The sequence below is a fragment of the Acomys minous genome, assembly GCF_964271855.1.
Source record: "Acomys minous genome assembly, chromosome: 9".
Classification (NCBI taxonomy): Eukaryota; Metazoa; Chordata; class Mammalia; order Rodentia; family Muridae; genus Acomys; species Acomys minous.
Window position 1 is genome coordinate 64188575 of NC_140490.1, and position 13752 is coordinate 64202326.

The window sequence follows — 13752 nt, forward strand, 5'->3', positions numbered from 1 at the left end:
CAATGCACTAAAATTTCAAAGTACCCAAACTAAAAAGATTTTATAGTGCTATTACTTTGTTCAGACGACTCTCTCTTGCTAGTGTTCCCTGAAAGAGTGTGGTCTGATGTGCAAGAAAAAGGCTCCAAGAAGCATTTCAGCAAGGAGAGCGTTCCTCTACCCTGCCCCCAGCTTGTCCATATTTTCTCATCCGTTGTGGTTTAAGTGAAATATCAGTCAGTGGCTTAGGTGTTTCATCACTGCTTCCCAGCTGCTGGGCCTCTTTGGGGGTGGATGTGGAATGTTTGGGAGGTGGGGGCCTAGCTGGAGGAAGTGAGTCACTTAGGTTTATAGCCAGGCCTGCTTGCTGCCCAATATCTGCTTCCCCCCGCTGCCCCCCCACCCCGCCCCCATCACCACTCTGCATCCCTTTCCTCCCACACTTCTAGCCTCAACTCCCACCAGCCCATCATAGTGCCTTCCTCTCTCTGCAGATCTATATCCACCTGTGAATCAAAAGTACACCCATCCTCCCCTGAGCTGCTTCATCAGCTATTTGGTCAGAGCACTAAGAAAAGTAACTGGTACGGACTCTCAGTTCGGGCAGTCTCTTATAGAACTGCACACGCAGCTTCCCACGTCTGCACACTGTTCTCCACTATGCAGAAAAGCACAGGGTTCGTTTCCTTCAGTCTCTTTCATAAGCATGCTTACTGACACTTTGGCTTAAGGGTCCCCACCCGACCATTCAGATGCCTGTCCTCCATCTGCCTGACCTCCATGCTGGCTTAACACAACTGGCATGGCCTTTTTTGGCCACCCCCCCACCACCACCACCCCCCTTTTTTTTCCCCTCTGGGCAGCTGCTGAAGTTTACAGCTTGCCTGCCCTGGGGTTTTTCTTTTAAACTCCAATAAAATTGTCCTTGAGCTTCTGATTTTGACCATTCCTAAACTCATTAATTAAGGAGACCAAGAACATCCACAGGAGGGACCCTGGTTTTCCAGTACTAGTGATGTAGCATGCATCTAGCTGAATTGCTTCTCTCTGTGAGACATCTCCACACATATGAAGAGAGCTGCATGGCCTTCTGTCAGGCGTTCTCTTCTCTCTTAGGGCAGCTGTACAAGATACATGCATCTCAATTCCGTGGTTGTTGGTTTTAAATCTCAGTTAAGAAGAAATGAGAGGATGATGGCGCACTTCGTGATGGATTTTGGGTCACCTTCTGCACCTCATGCCACCTCCATCTTTTTCTACTCGGTGCCAGCCTCTTGCCTCTTTCCCTGTCCCTCCATAGTGACCAGCATGCTCCTGCCTGTGGTTGTTAAACACGTTCTCTGCTCTGTCTGGAAGGCAGACATATTTTGAGTATGTCTGCATTGCTCCCCCATGCCCTCCTTCATGTCTTCATAACCTTCTGAAGGGTCCCTGACACCGATTCCCCGCCCCTCCTCCCCAACTAACATCTCACAGACTGTCTCCCTGTACTCTTGCCTTCCTTCTCAGCTTCACATTTTAACACTCATTACCGTCCAATGTAGTGTTAGAATAAAGGAACCAACTGAGCCAGAGGCTGTCTCACATTTTAGTTCAGATCTAGCAAACTGTGTCCTAGCTTGGCAGGCAGGCAAACTGAAACCTTACTTGGTATTGGTGTTTTGTTTGTTTGTTTTGTGGAGCCTTGTGTTTCAGCCAATCACAGGCATCATATGAGCATACATATCTCCTACACACACATACACACACACACACACACACACACACACACAGAGGGGTGGGGGGGAGCAGCATCCTAGCAAAGCCAGCCACATGTTTTCCCTACTCCTGAGTTGAGCAGCTTGTACTGGAAAGAACCCTCTGAACTTTTAGCTCCAGGCACTAGCTCTGCCAATCCTTCCTTGTTCTTATATCCATTATATGTAATCTATGAAAAGAAGCTTTTCTTTGAGGAGCTAAATTGCTACCTGTGTAAGGCAAACCCAAGGCTATGAGTTTCAGTCCCATCACCACATACACTGACGGCCACAGGCCTATAATCTCAGCCCATGGAAGGCGGAACCAGGAAGATCAGAAGTTCAAGGCTATCTTCTGTTACACAGCAAGTTTGAGTCCAGCCTGGGCTACGTGAGACGCTATTGGTAAAAACAATGTGCTGATTGAAGCTATATCTTATTTGCTAGTTTTTTTTAAAAGGATGGGTCCAAGGAGGGCAGTGATTTTCATCCTTTCTGTTAGCGCCTGTTTCTCCTATACCTCAAACAGTGCATAGCATTTGACAGGTGCTCACTGGAGCCTTTGTGAAATAATGAGTGGTGACCAAGAAATAGAATGGGGGTCGCTTACTGCTGTTCCCGACTATCCTTGGTCAGATGCACTCTGTTCAGCTCTCCTGAGGGCTTTGTGGTCCCTGTGCCTCATCGGACGATCAGAGTACTGTCAGACTCTGTTAGTGTCCCCAGGACCTGGAAGTCCTCCGGATCCTCTTTCTGTTGACTATTGAGCTGTACAGGGTCCAATTAGAGTTCTTTGCTTCTCTGCATGGATAAACAAAATGTTCTAGGGCTCACCCTCTATGGGTGTAGATGAGATCATAATTACAATTGAACAGCAATCCCTAATAATTCTTGTCTCCTCTCAACCCCCTTGGATGTGCACAGTAGCCCCCTTAATTCAGTTCTGTTTCCGTCTTCTGTGCTAGCATTGCCAAGACACCTGCCGATACCTCTTGAGGAAGTCTCACACCCACTGCCTGGCCTGTTGCTCTCCTTTGGTGTGTGGGAGACTTGTCTGCGAGGATTCAGGGAAGAAAGAAGCATGCTCAGCTTCCAGCTTGTTTAGTGCCCAGAGCTGCTGCTGGGCCCCGCCTACTCTTTCTGATTGTAGTCTACACCCCCAGCTGCTGGCCAGAGAGCTTGCAATGCATCCTCACTCCTCCATTCCGCCTTCTCCTTCCAAGTGCTCATGGGAAATTACCCCTTGACCACTCCTGTGCCCAACGCAGAGGTCTATGGAAACAAATGCTGAGACTGTCTGGACACCATTGCTCTCTTCCATGGGTTTCTTGGCTGTCCCCTTCTGGCTAGGGAGTTCACTTCCAGCTCATCATGAGCATTTCTTGCATTCCCCCTCACTCTATTTGGAAAGTAAGAGTTACACAGGCAGGCTACAGACACACACACACACACACACACACACACACACACACACACACAAATGAATGCACACCTCTGTTTCTCACTTAGCAAAAAGACCATTTACAGGGAGGACTGCAGTCTATCTGTAACTCATTTACCTGAGGATCTTTCTTGTCGATGCCGCCCCGACCAGCAGGAAAGACACCAACACCGGGAACTCTTCTTGCCACAGTTTTATTCAGGATCCTGGACTACTGGAGTGACCCCGGGAAAAGCGCCCACAGAACCTTTATAGTGTGCCTGGTCCTATCAGAGACTGCCACGTTGTCGCTCCTGGTTGGTGCGTTCGGATCACGCCACCTCACGCTACGCCTTGTTCAGATCACGCCACCTCACGCTATGCCTTGTTCGAATCATGCCACCTCACGCCATGCCTTCAGGCATGCGCATAAGGGGCTTGCTCACTGTGCATGCACAAAAAAGGGGCGCACTGCGCATGCGCAAAAGGGGCGCATTGCGCCGGGGAAGCAGCAGGGGGCGCTGCTATCTGTGGCTCTCCACACTTTCTCTTACTGAAAAAGTCAGAGGACAGAGGAGAATAGCTTTGTTCTTAGGAAAAAGAAACATGAGCAATCTGAATTCATAATCTTTTTCACTGTGGAACTGCCCATCAAAACAAGTGGAGGCCAGAGCCTACTGAAGTTCTCTAGATATGGTCTCTTCCTTAAGCCTGGATCAGAGCTCACAGATCTAAATCCATCTTTCTTGTTAAAAAAAAAAGAAAGAAAGAAAGAAAGAAAGAAAGAATCCTAAGGATGGTGCGCTGAGAATCTGTTTTTACTGAAAATGTGACTGTTTTGATTATCAAATGTCAGTTAGCCTTGTGACTTGCAACCAAGTTTTACCAAGCGTTGAGAATGTTACATTTTTAAACCTGCATCTTCAGCAGTTTAATAAATCAGAATGCCAACTTGTCATTAAAGGCTGAAATGTGCAATAACCTTGAGCAGTTGACTCAGATTTGACTTGGTCATCTGCTCCTCTTGGAAAAAGCGCAATGCTACTGTGTCTTGATGACAACAGAAACCAGCTTTGGCCAGGTCCATGCCAGTTTGGGAGTGAAGGAAATGAGTTTTGAAAGGCAGTGGGCATCGCTGATCAGGGACTTTTATTAGCAGCAGATGTGTGGCTCTGGTTTCCTGTGCTAGATGCGCTGTTAATGAAACAAGTCAGATGACAGAGGACAAGAATATCTTTGTTTTTAGGAAAGAGAAACATGAGCAAACTGAAGTTCATAACCGTTTTCTCTACGGAATTTCTCAATCAAAGCAAACTCCAAGGTACTTATGCATATGTTGAGTACTGTACAGGGAAGCTGGGGCAGAGGTGTAGGAAGTAATTATTTTTTTACAAACAGAAAGTATTTTGAAATCACTCTGCTAAGGTCTACATTTGCTTACAACTGCTTTTTTAAAATAGATTTTGTTCCCTCTTAGGGTGTAATGACCCTAATGCCCAGTTATGTGTTTTTATTAGCACTGCTGTGACAAAATACCTGCGAAAGCCCATGCAGGAGGGCAGGGTTCACCTTGGCTCACAGTTTGAGTGGGTGCAGTCTATCATCCAAGGGAAGTGATGGTGGCAGGCGCAGGAGGTGGCCGGCTACATTGCATCCCTAGTCAGGAAGCACGGAGAGATAAAAAGCGAGTATTCAGCTCCTTTATTCTATTTTATTCCGCCAAGCCCCCAACCCATGGGTTGGTGCCAACCACATTTGGAATGGGTGTCCCCTCTTCCATTAGCTCCCTCTGGAAATGCCCTTGAAGACACCCCCAGAGGTTTGTTCCAAAAAATGAACCATCCCAAGGCTTCATGTCCCAAGGCCGTTTGTCTGCGCCTTTAAGGACACCGTGAGCCTTGAGGACAACTGGCTTCCTGGGACTGCGTCAGCTAAGGCGAGGGTTTCAGACACTCTAGATCATCTCCATCTCTCTCTGACACGCACTTTTGTTCCAAATTCTTTATCAAGCGTGGTGGAAAACTCCCCAGAAGTATCTAGTGACTTTTGCAGGCATTTAACACTAATCAGAACTCACCTGGCGGCACCTTTGAAAGAGGATGGGGCACTGATTGGTCCCAGGGGTTATGTAAAGCATCAGGACTCAGTTCTGTAGATGAAGAAGTGGGTGTTAGTGAGCTGTCACCAGGCTCTTGCCTGATACCGTCCCGTCCACAGGGTGTCAACTCTGTAGCTTCTTAGTAGTGTCTGACACAGGCCTTTACCAATCTGAGAAATGTTCATTTACTTCTTTTTGAAGTTTTTACGTCCATATTTTGTTCTCCTTCCCATTCTAATGCTAATAAATATAATTATAATATAGATTTGATATCATGTCCTTTTATTGTTAAATTTATAAAAGTGATTCATTACCTCTTTTTCCCCTAAGCACCAGTGTTTCCAGGGCTTGTTTGGGTTGGTATTTGTGCATCTATTCTGCTGTTTATTTCTGCTATATAAGACGCATTCTACTCCCCAGTGGTTGGCACTCACCCTGCCTCTGACTCCCTAACATCCCTAGGCCTGACAGCAAGTCTGTCTGATAAATATTATCACTTCAAATTCAGAGATGGGGAGCTGAGATTTAGTGAAGTCAAAGACTTTGCCCCAGGTTCTATGGTTAGGCATAAGGAAAGAAACCCAGGAAACACCAACATGAAACCGGAATTGCCTACTTGATGGTGCACAAACTCTAGTTCACTTTCATCCACTCGGCTCTGACAATGCCTCCAAGTTACAAGTAGACATTCTTGGGTGAGGGGTATAGCTTGGCAGAAGCTTGCCTGGCAGGTGGGAGGGCCTGGGTGTGATCCTGCTGCCTCCGAAGGGGGGAAAAAAGTTGAGATGCTTTGACTAAGGGTTCTGTTTATGGAAGCATGTATATATATATATATATATATACATATATATACAAAACATATATATATATATATATATATATATATATATATATATATATATATATACACACAAAACAAAATGTCATCTAGCCAAATCCATGAGATGGTATCATCTGCAACAACACCGATGGAACTACAGGGTATTTCGTTAAGTAAAGGAGGTGTTTTTCTCACCAAAAAGCAGAAGCTGAGAAAATTTCATTGGACAGAGTGGAATAGTGGGCGCTAGAGGAAAGGAAATGAGGGTAGGGAGGGGCTAGAAGAAGGCTGGACAATGGGTATCAAAAAATGGTTATTAATAGGGCAAATAGATGCTGGTATGTCTAAGTACCACGAGGCAGCTATAGTTTATTTTATGCTTTATTTGCTTATTTTTATATAGTTAAGGCAACTTACATGTTTTATAAAGAACTAGAAAATTTCAGGTTCCCAACACAGCTGGACACAGTGGCTTATACCTGTAATCCTAGCACCCGAGAGACCGAGGCCAGAGGAAGATCGTGAGTTCGAGACTAGCTTCAGATACATGGTAAATTCAAATGCATCTTGAGCTAGAGAGTAAGGTCCTGTCTCAATTTCCCATCCTCCGAAAGGTTTACCAAGGACTGATAAAGGTCAGGTCAGAGAGACAGCATAGTAGTTACAATGCTTGCCCCACATGCACGAAGGCTTGAACCTGACCCCCACGATGCATGGAAAAATTCTGGGTGTGGTATCCTATATTTGTAATTCTGATGCTGGGAACGTGGACACAGGTCCTTTGGGACCTTCTGGCCAGCCAGGCTAAACTAATTGGTAAGTTCCAGGCCTTACAGGAAATGGTGCCCAAGGTTGTTCTTCCACACTCATGTGCACACTGAAACACACATGTATGCATGCACACGTGCCTAAGCTACACATAAACATGCACCCAGATATACAAACATCCATTTTAAACATGGTAAATGTTTAAGGAGAAGGAAATGCTAATTGCCTTTGTTTGATCATTACACATTAAAAACATATATTAAATTATCACAGTACTTCACATAAATATGCTTAATCAGTATACATCAATTAACAAGGAAACAAATTCCATTGTAAACAAAAATAGAGATTCTTTTCTTTGATTTAATGGTTCTTCTCTGGTTAGAATCCAAAGAGAGAGTAAACTTTATTGGATATTAATACCTTGAGGCTCAATGAACTCTTAGCCCCATCTTAGAGGTGAGAGATTAGGTTCACTGTGTGAACGTGTGAGGGTTCTTGGGGCAGTGTACCTGAGAAAGCATGTACAGGCGGGAGTGTGTGAAAACCAACCGTAGCTTCTATGCGAGCAGTTAAGCCGTCCAAGGGTTTATGACAGCTATCTCTATCAGGTGGGTCAGCCCCACTAGGGTCTGGATCAGCATCATCTGGGTCATCAGAACATTAAGTTTTAGGCTCCATCCAGAGTTCTGAATCTAGAGAGACCTTTGAATGACCACAGATGCCCGCTCAAGTCTAAGAGCCCCAAGACTATCCTCTGCCAGGAGAGATCCTGATGTTGGCAGTCAGAGCTGATCCCACAGCAACAGCCATGGCAGTGAGAACCCTGGTTATTTCTGTGTCCCTCAGAGGCAGGTTTAGCATGGAGCTTTTGTCTTTGGAGCATGATGGACTATAGATGCACCTTCATTCCACCACAAAAATAAGAGGGTCCGAAATATGTTGTTCCAAAGTTCAAAATCCTTTCTAGGCACCCTCCACTTATGATCCTTTGGTAGATAAAGTCACATGGCCACACCAAGGGGCAGCAGAGCACACACAGGCAAGTATGCGGTAACTTCCCTGCATTGTCTTGTTTTTATCAGTGTTTTGTTGCTATGACGAAACTCCTGAGACAACCAACCCATAAGGAAAAGAGCTGTCTTGATTTAAGTTTAAGTAAATTTAAACTTATTTTGGTTCACAGTTTTTGGTCCAGCCCTTTATTTGATTGATTCCCACCACAAGACAGCAAAGCCACTCTTACCACAATCCTGGAAGGGGGAAAAATGATAAAAGAAAGGGACCAGGGTCCTCCAATCTCATCCTTTCTGGGGTCACCCCCAGTGACCTGAGGACCCACACATGAAGATCACTAATTAATACTTTGACCTTTTCCCAAAACCAAGTTGAAACTATATGCTTTTGGGGGGTAGAACGTTGCAGATCTGTAGCATCCTTGTGCTACAAAGTGAGGGAGAGTGAAGTCACATGGGAGCAGGCCAGCAGCTCTGCTGTTTGTACTTACAAGCAGAGATGGGAGAACCAAGAAGGCAGTGGCCTTGTCCTGCTTCAGAGTTCTGGAAGCTGGCTCTAACACAGGATGACAGCTTGCAACCCCCTGAAGCCAGCACACTGGCACACTGGCAAGAGACGGCTGCTTCACCTATGCATACTGCAGTCCTTTGAATTTGCTGCTCTCCATTCCCTTTTGTGCTGGAAGGTGGAGAAACAATGCCTACTTCACAGCCATTGAATCTGAAGGTCTAGCCTCAGAGCCGAGGCCCTATTCCGTCCTGTGAAGGCCACAGCAGGGCTTTGTGTAGGACAGAGACAGCTTAACACACGCTGGCTTGTAGGACGTTCTGTATAGAGTCCCGGAGCCCAGGCTGGGCAGCTTTCATTTTCTGTCTCAGTCTTGATCCCTTGTGGTTTCCCACTCGCAGTATCTTTGCCTGTTGATTTACCCTCCAGCTCAGGGTTGTTTTCCCCCCTGGCCACTTACTTCCTAGGGGTGTTTGGGAATAGGCCCCTGGATAGAAAGAAAAGTGTGTATCATTTCTTCAGACCTCCAAGGGCTGCGTGGTAAATAAGAAGCACGGAGGGGGTCTGGTCTCAAGCCCACTCTTTTTTATTAGTGAGGGGGCAAGCTTGCTCCCTGCAACCTCCTGCCTACAAGGCTGCGTGGCTGGCTGTTCTTTCCCCCAGACCTTTCATGTTCTCTTGCTCCTAAGAGCGGGGTGTGCCCGTCAACACTACAGGTGGGTCCACAAGCAGCGCCAAGCCAGCAGCTGCACAGCCCAGGGACTTTGAGCTGTTAGCAGCTCTCCTGGCTTTGTACCCCTGCCAACTCACACACGCACCTGGGATTTCAACAGCTGCCGGCCTGCAGCTACCCCTTCCCACCACGTGACCTAATCTTCATCCCACCTGTTGCTCTCTGGGTGCAGCCAGGCCATCCCCACCTGGCCTGAAGAAGGCCTGGGGAGGTTTGGTAGACCTCCCTTAGTCATGCCTGAAGTAGCCAACCCCATTCATTTCACTGCAAATTATGAGAAGAGATTAAGGGTTACTGTGGAGTAAAACCAGACTTGACAATCAATCAGCTTGGTCATTTGGGGATCAAATTAAATTGGACCTGATGTCTCCTGGATGCTAAAATGAAATCGAAGTCTCTCTTTTGGCATAGTATGGGTAACAGCTGAGAATACAAACCCAGCCGGTTCCGATTTTCCTCTTTGCATACAGATGTCCATTTATCATTTTTAAAGTACAGCAAGGAAGCAAGGTACGAGCTAGCATTTGGGTTTCTAGAGTGACTGATTTTGCCCTTTGTTAGTCTAAGAAGCCTCTCAGGAACAGGAGATTACAACCTCTGTACAGATCACCATTCTTTCCTATTTTTAATATTTGAGTTATTATATGAAGAAGCGAGCTTCTGTGCATGTGTGTTTGGTGTGGAGTATACAGGTGCATGCATGTATATGTGGGGTGCCCTTGTGCCTGTGTACCTGGGTGGAGGCTGGAAGTCAATGCTATATGACTTCCTCTATCAATCTGCACCTTACTTTTCATTTCTGAGACAGTGTCACTCACTGAAGGCATAGGTCTCTGTTCAGCTAGGTGGCCTTGCTGGTGGGATGATCTGGAGAGCCATCTCTCTCTCTACCTCACCAGCACTGGAGTGATAAGCATAGGCTGCCATTCCTGGCTTTTGTGTGGGTCCTGGAGATCCAAACTTAGGCCCTGATGCTTGCACAGCAAGCACTTTACTCACTGAGTCATCTCCCAGGGCCAAGAGATGGATCTCCTTGTGACATTTTCACGCACCCCTACTGATTTCTCCCATTTCTAGTTATCGATATCCCCCTCTCGCTAGTACCCTTCCTCCTCCTAAATAGTCCCTTGATTCTATTTCCCAGAATACCATGAAGAAGGTAGGCAAGCTATTCATTTAAATGATAACCAATTCTGATTGGAGCTTAGTAACTTTGCATAGTAGGTGATGATTAGTTTAATGGCTAGTTTGAATCAATCTACAGTCACCTGAGAATAGACTCTGCCTAGCCTGGGTTGGCCTGTAGCCATGAATAAGGATGATTACCTTGGTTGCACTAACTGAAGTTGGGAAGCCCACCCACTGTGGGTGGCACCATTCCTTAGGCAGGGCATCTATATAAGAATGAAGAAAGCAAGCTTGAGTGCATTGATTCGCCGGCTCTTTGCTCTTGACTGTGGATATAACGTTACTAGATGCCTCACATTCCTGGCGCTTTGCCTTCTCCACCATCGCAGACTATAACCTGGAGCCAAACGAACCCTTTCTCCCTTAAGTTGCCTTTGTCGGGGGTCTTTCTTTTGTCACAGCAACAGGAAATGAGACTAACAGGAGGTAGAATCTGAGTGGTGTGGGAGAGGCACTGTGACGTAACTACAGCAGGGTACCCTCTCTTACTGTGCCGGGCATTGCTTTGCCCTATGGCTTCTCCAAACATCCTGGACATGAATTGAGTCCTAGGCTGAAGACTGCAATCACATTTGGAAACTGCCAACAGACATAAATAAATCTGCTGGGTCCAGCTTTTCTCAAGGAAGTAATAAAAGCACTCTTGAGTCTAATGGCAATATGCAGGAAAAAAAATCTTTTTCTGGCTCCATGCTGGCCTTGTGACTTGAGATATTAAATACTATCTATCAATCCATTACCTTTTTAAATGTAGTTTCTTTGTAGTAGTGTTCATCCATCAGTAAGTGGTAAGCACTTAGTATGTGTTGGGTTTGACTCAGTATCACTTCTCTGAATCATAAAACTGCAAAAAATGGTGAAATGGGAAAGAGAAAGCAAGTTAAATGTCACATGCAGCTACACTCCTGTTTCGAAAGGGCACCTTCAGATATCACTAGAGCAGCGACCAAAGTTTTTGTGTGGTTTAAAAATTTGACAATTCTAATAACACTTGATTAAAATTTCCTCTCCTAATAGGTTGGTAGTCACCAGAGCTCTCACTTGTCCTTTGCTTTTTAGAAGTTCAACTGATGACATTACTTTAGCTCTGTGCATTTATATCAAGCCATAGGTCTGGCCTTTACCAATGAGATGTGAGGGAAAATTGAATTTCCTATCTGACTCAAACATCTCATGACTCCAGCTCAGCTGTACCTCTTTTTTTTTTTTTTCTTCTTGCCTCAGCACCATAAAAACCTGTCTTAAGAAGGAGGCTGAGCCATCCCAAGGGGAAGCAGTCCTAGAAGGTCACAGGGGTTTATGGTGGTCTTTGCTTAAAGAAAACAATAATAATGGGCTTTTGGTGGCTCTAAAAGCTACTGTGATGTGGAGTTGGCTGTATTGCCGAATAAGATGGCCTGACCATGGAGAAATGTACGATGTAGCTGTGACTGGAAAGTACACCCTGTTCTATGTGGATTGACACAGCGGTCACCTCCAGGTGCTTGGTGTGTCCCGAGACTCCTGATGTACAGGAAGCCTACTACCTTCATACAAAACATCCCACTGGTTACATGACACACTTTCCACATTTCACCAGTAACAGACACACAGGGTCCAAGTGACTTGCCCAGGATCACATTTTAGTGTCCAGCATTCTACCAAAACCCAAAGGTCTAATCTAGCTGCCTCCCAGGAAGCTGATCTAGAATGTTCCTTCCTGCTGATACAAGTTCACATATACTCACATGAGGCTGAAGTCCATGTGGACGCAGTACTCGCCTCTCCTCCCTGCAAGTGTTGCTACCTTAATCAGGATTCTGAATCACTCCAGAGTTTGAGTTTCCATTCGGTATCAAAGATACCATCCTAAGGATGGAGAGGGAAAAACGAACCCCATCCTGTGGGCAAAGCGATCCAGACAGTTGGGTCAGCAGAGATGTCAGTAAGTACAAATCATGGGCAAGACTTCATTTTTGTTTGTTTGTTTGTTTTGTTTGAGGGTCTCATGTGGCTTTATCTGGTTTCAAACTCACTGACTAGTGGAAGCTGACCTTGAACTGCTGGTCTTCCTTCCTTTGCTGTCCAAGTGCTGGGATTACAGGCACAGACACCACTCCTAGTTTATACAGTGCTGGGACTCGAATCCATAGCCTTGGGTGTACTAGGCAAGGACTCTCCCAGCGAAGCTACACGCCCAGGGCAAGATTTTTATATAAAATGCAGTGCATCGTTAATTTGACTGACAATTTGATTGAATAGGAAACACCTTGGGCATTCCCGAGGTACACCTTTGGGTGTGTCTGTGAGATATTTCCAGAGATGACAGAAGGGGAGAAGACCCACTCTGAATGGGGGTGGCACCCACATTCTTGTGCCCTGTGGTGATGGTGTTAATGCTCAGGCAAATTCTACAGAAACAAAGTTGTTGTCTATTTTTGGTGATGAAAAATTGGGGGTGGGGGCGGTTGCTTTTTAGAATTACTTGGGAGGGCAGAGGTGGAGACATGGCTCAGTGGTTAAGAGCACTTGATGTTCTTGCTGAGGACCCAGGTTTGGTTCCAAGCACCCACATGGTCACTTACAACTGTCTGTAACTCCAGTCCCAGGAGATTCTATGCCAGAGCCTCTGCAAGCAATAGGTGTGCACATATGCAAGCAAAAATAAGTGTTTTGCAAAAGATAAGTCAGATAACATTTTTTAAAATAATTGTTTTCTTTGAGACTTTTTATAAATTCTTTGTGGATGGGGGGTTGTTTGGAAGATTTTTGTATGTTTTTTAAAAGACAGAGCTTTTACTATATAGCTAGGCCAGGCTAGCCGCAGCTTCCCATGTGGTGAAATTACAAAAGTGAACCATTACAGCCAGCTTCACACTTTACCTTTTTAAATGATCACAGATTTGCAGAGATGCTGGAGCTACCATACAAATACCTCTTGATTAGGACCATCTGGGAGTACATTAGTGGCCTGATGACCCATCATCTAGAATATTTTAGTGTACATTTTTCCTACCTTCAAGGGAAATTCTTCTATAAAAACCACAACACAACCATCAAAGCCATAAAACTGACACCAGGTACATTGCTGTCTTCAAATCTGGAGGGGAGGGGAATTAAAATTCCACCGAGGAATCTCAGAATTGGACTATCAACCAAAGGACCCAGTTCCCAGAATCCTACATCCCTTCTAAAGGAAACTAGCATACAGTGGAGGAGGGCAAGCTAAGCCCCTCATACTTGTCACCTTTCTTCTGTGGGAAACAGTGGCTCAGCCTCAGTCCACAAGCCTGGCATACTTGTAGAGTAAGAGAGGCCCATGCAAGCCTCCCCTGTTTGGCTAGGCATCACTGGTGGGAATAACCCATAAGGGATGCTTTTCTGTTTATGCCATTAGGTGATGGGTAACTTCAGTTCGCACCCCTTCCTTTGAGCAATATTCAGGTCCATTTCCAAAGACAAGGTTGCTCATTGCAGTTACTTCTCTCCCGTCCTTCGTGACTTATG

At 45.6% G+C, this 13752-nt stretch overlaps 1 long non-coding RNA gene across 4 annotated transcripts in view; it reads right to left on the reverse strand.

The window, feature by feature from the left end:
- The window catches only part of LOC311604868, a 224458-nt gene that overhangs the window by 141655 nt on the left and 69051 nt on the right, over positions 1 to 13752 (reverse strand). For 2 of the 4 annotated variants that reach the window (XR_014781712.1, XR_014781713.1), the window contains exons 3-4: positions 5213 to 5284; positions 4672 to 4791 (exon numbers count right to left, since the gene is read on the reverse strand). This is a non-coding gene — a long non-coding RNA (uncharacterized lncRNA). Of the gene's footprint in view, positions 1 to 3220; positions 4792 to 5212; positions 5285 to 13752 lie in introns of those variants that run through there. The other 2 variants (XR_014781714.1, XR_014781715.1) reach the window with 1 other exon arrangement.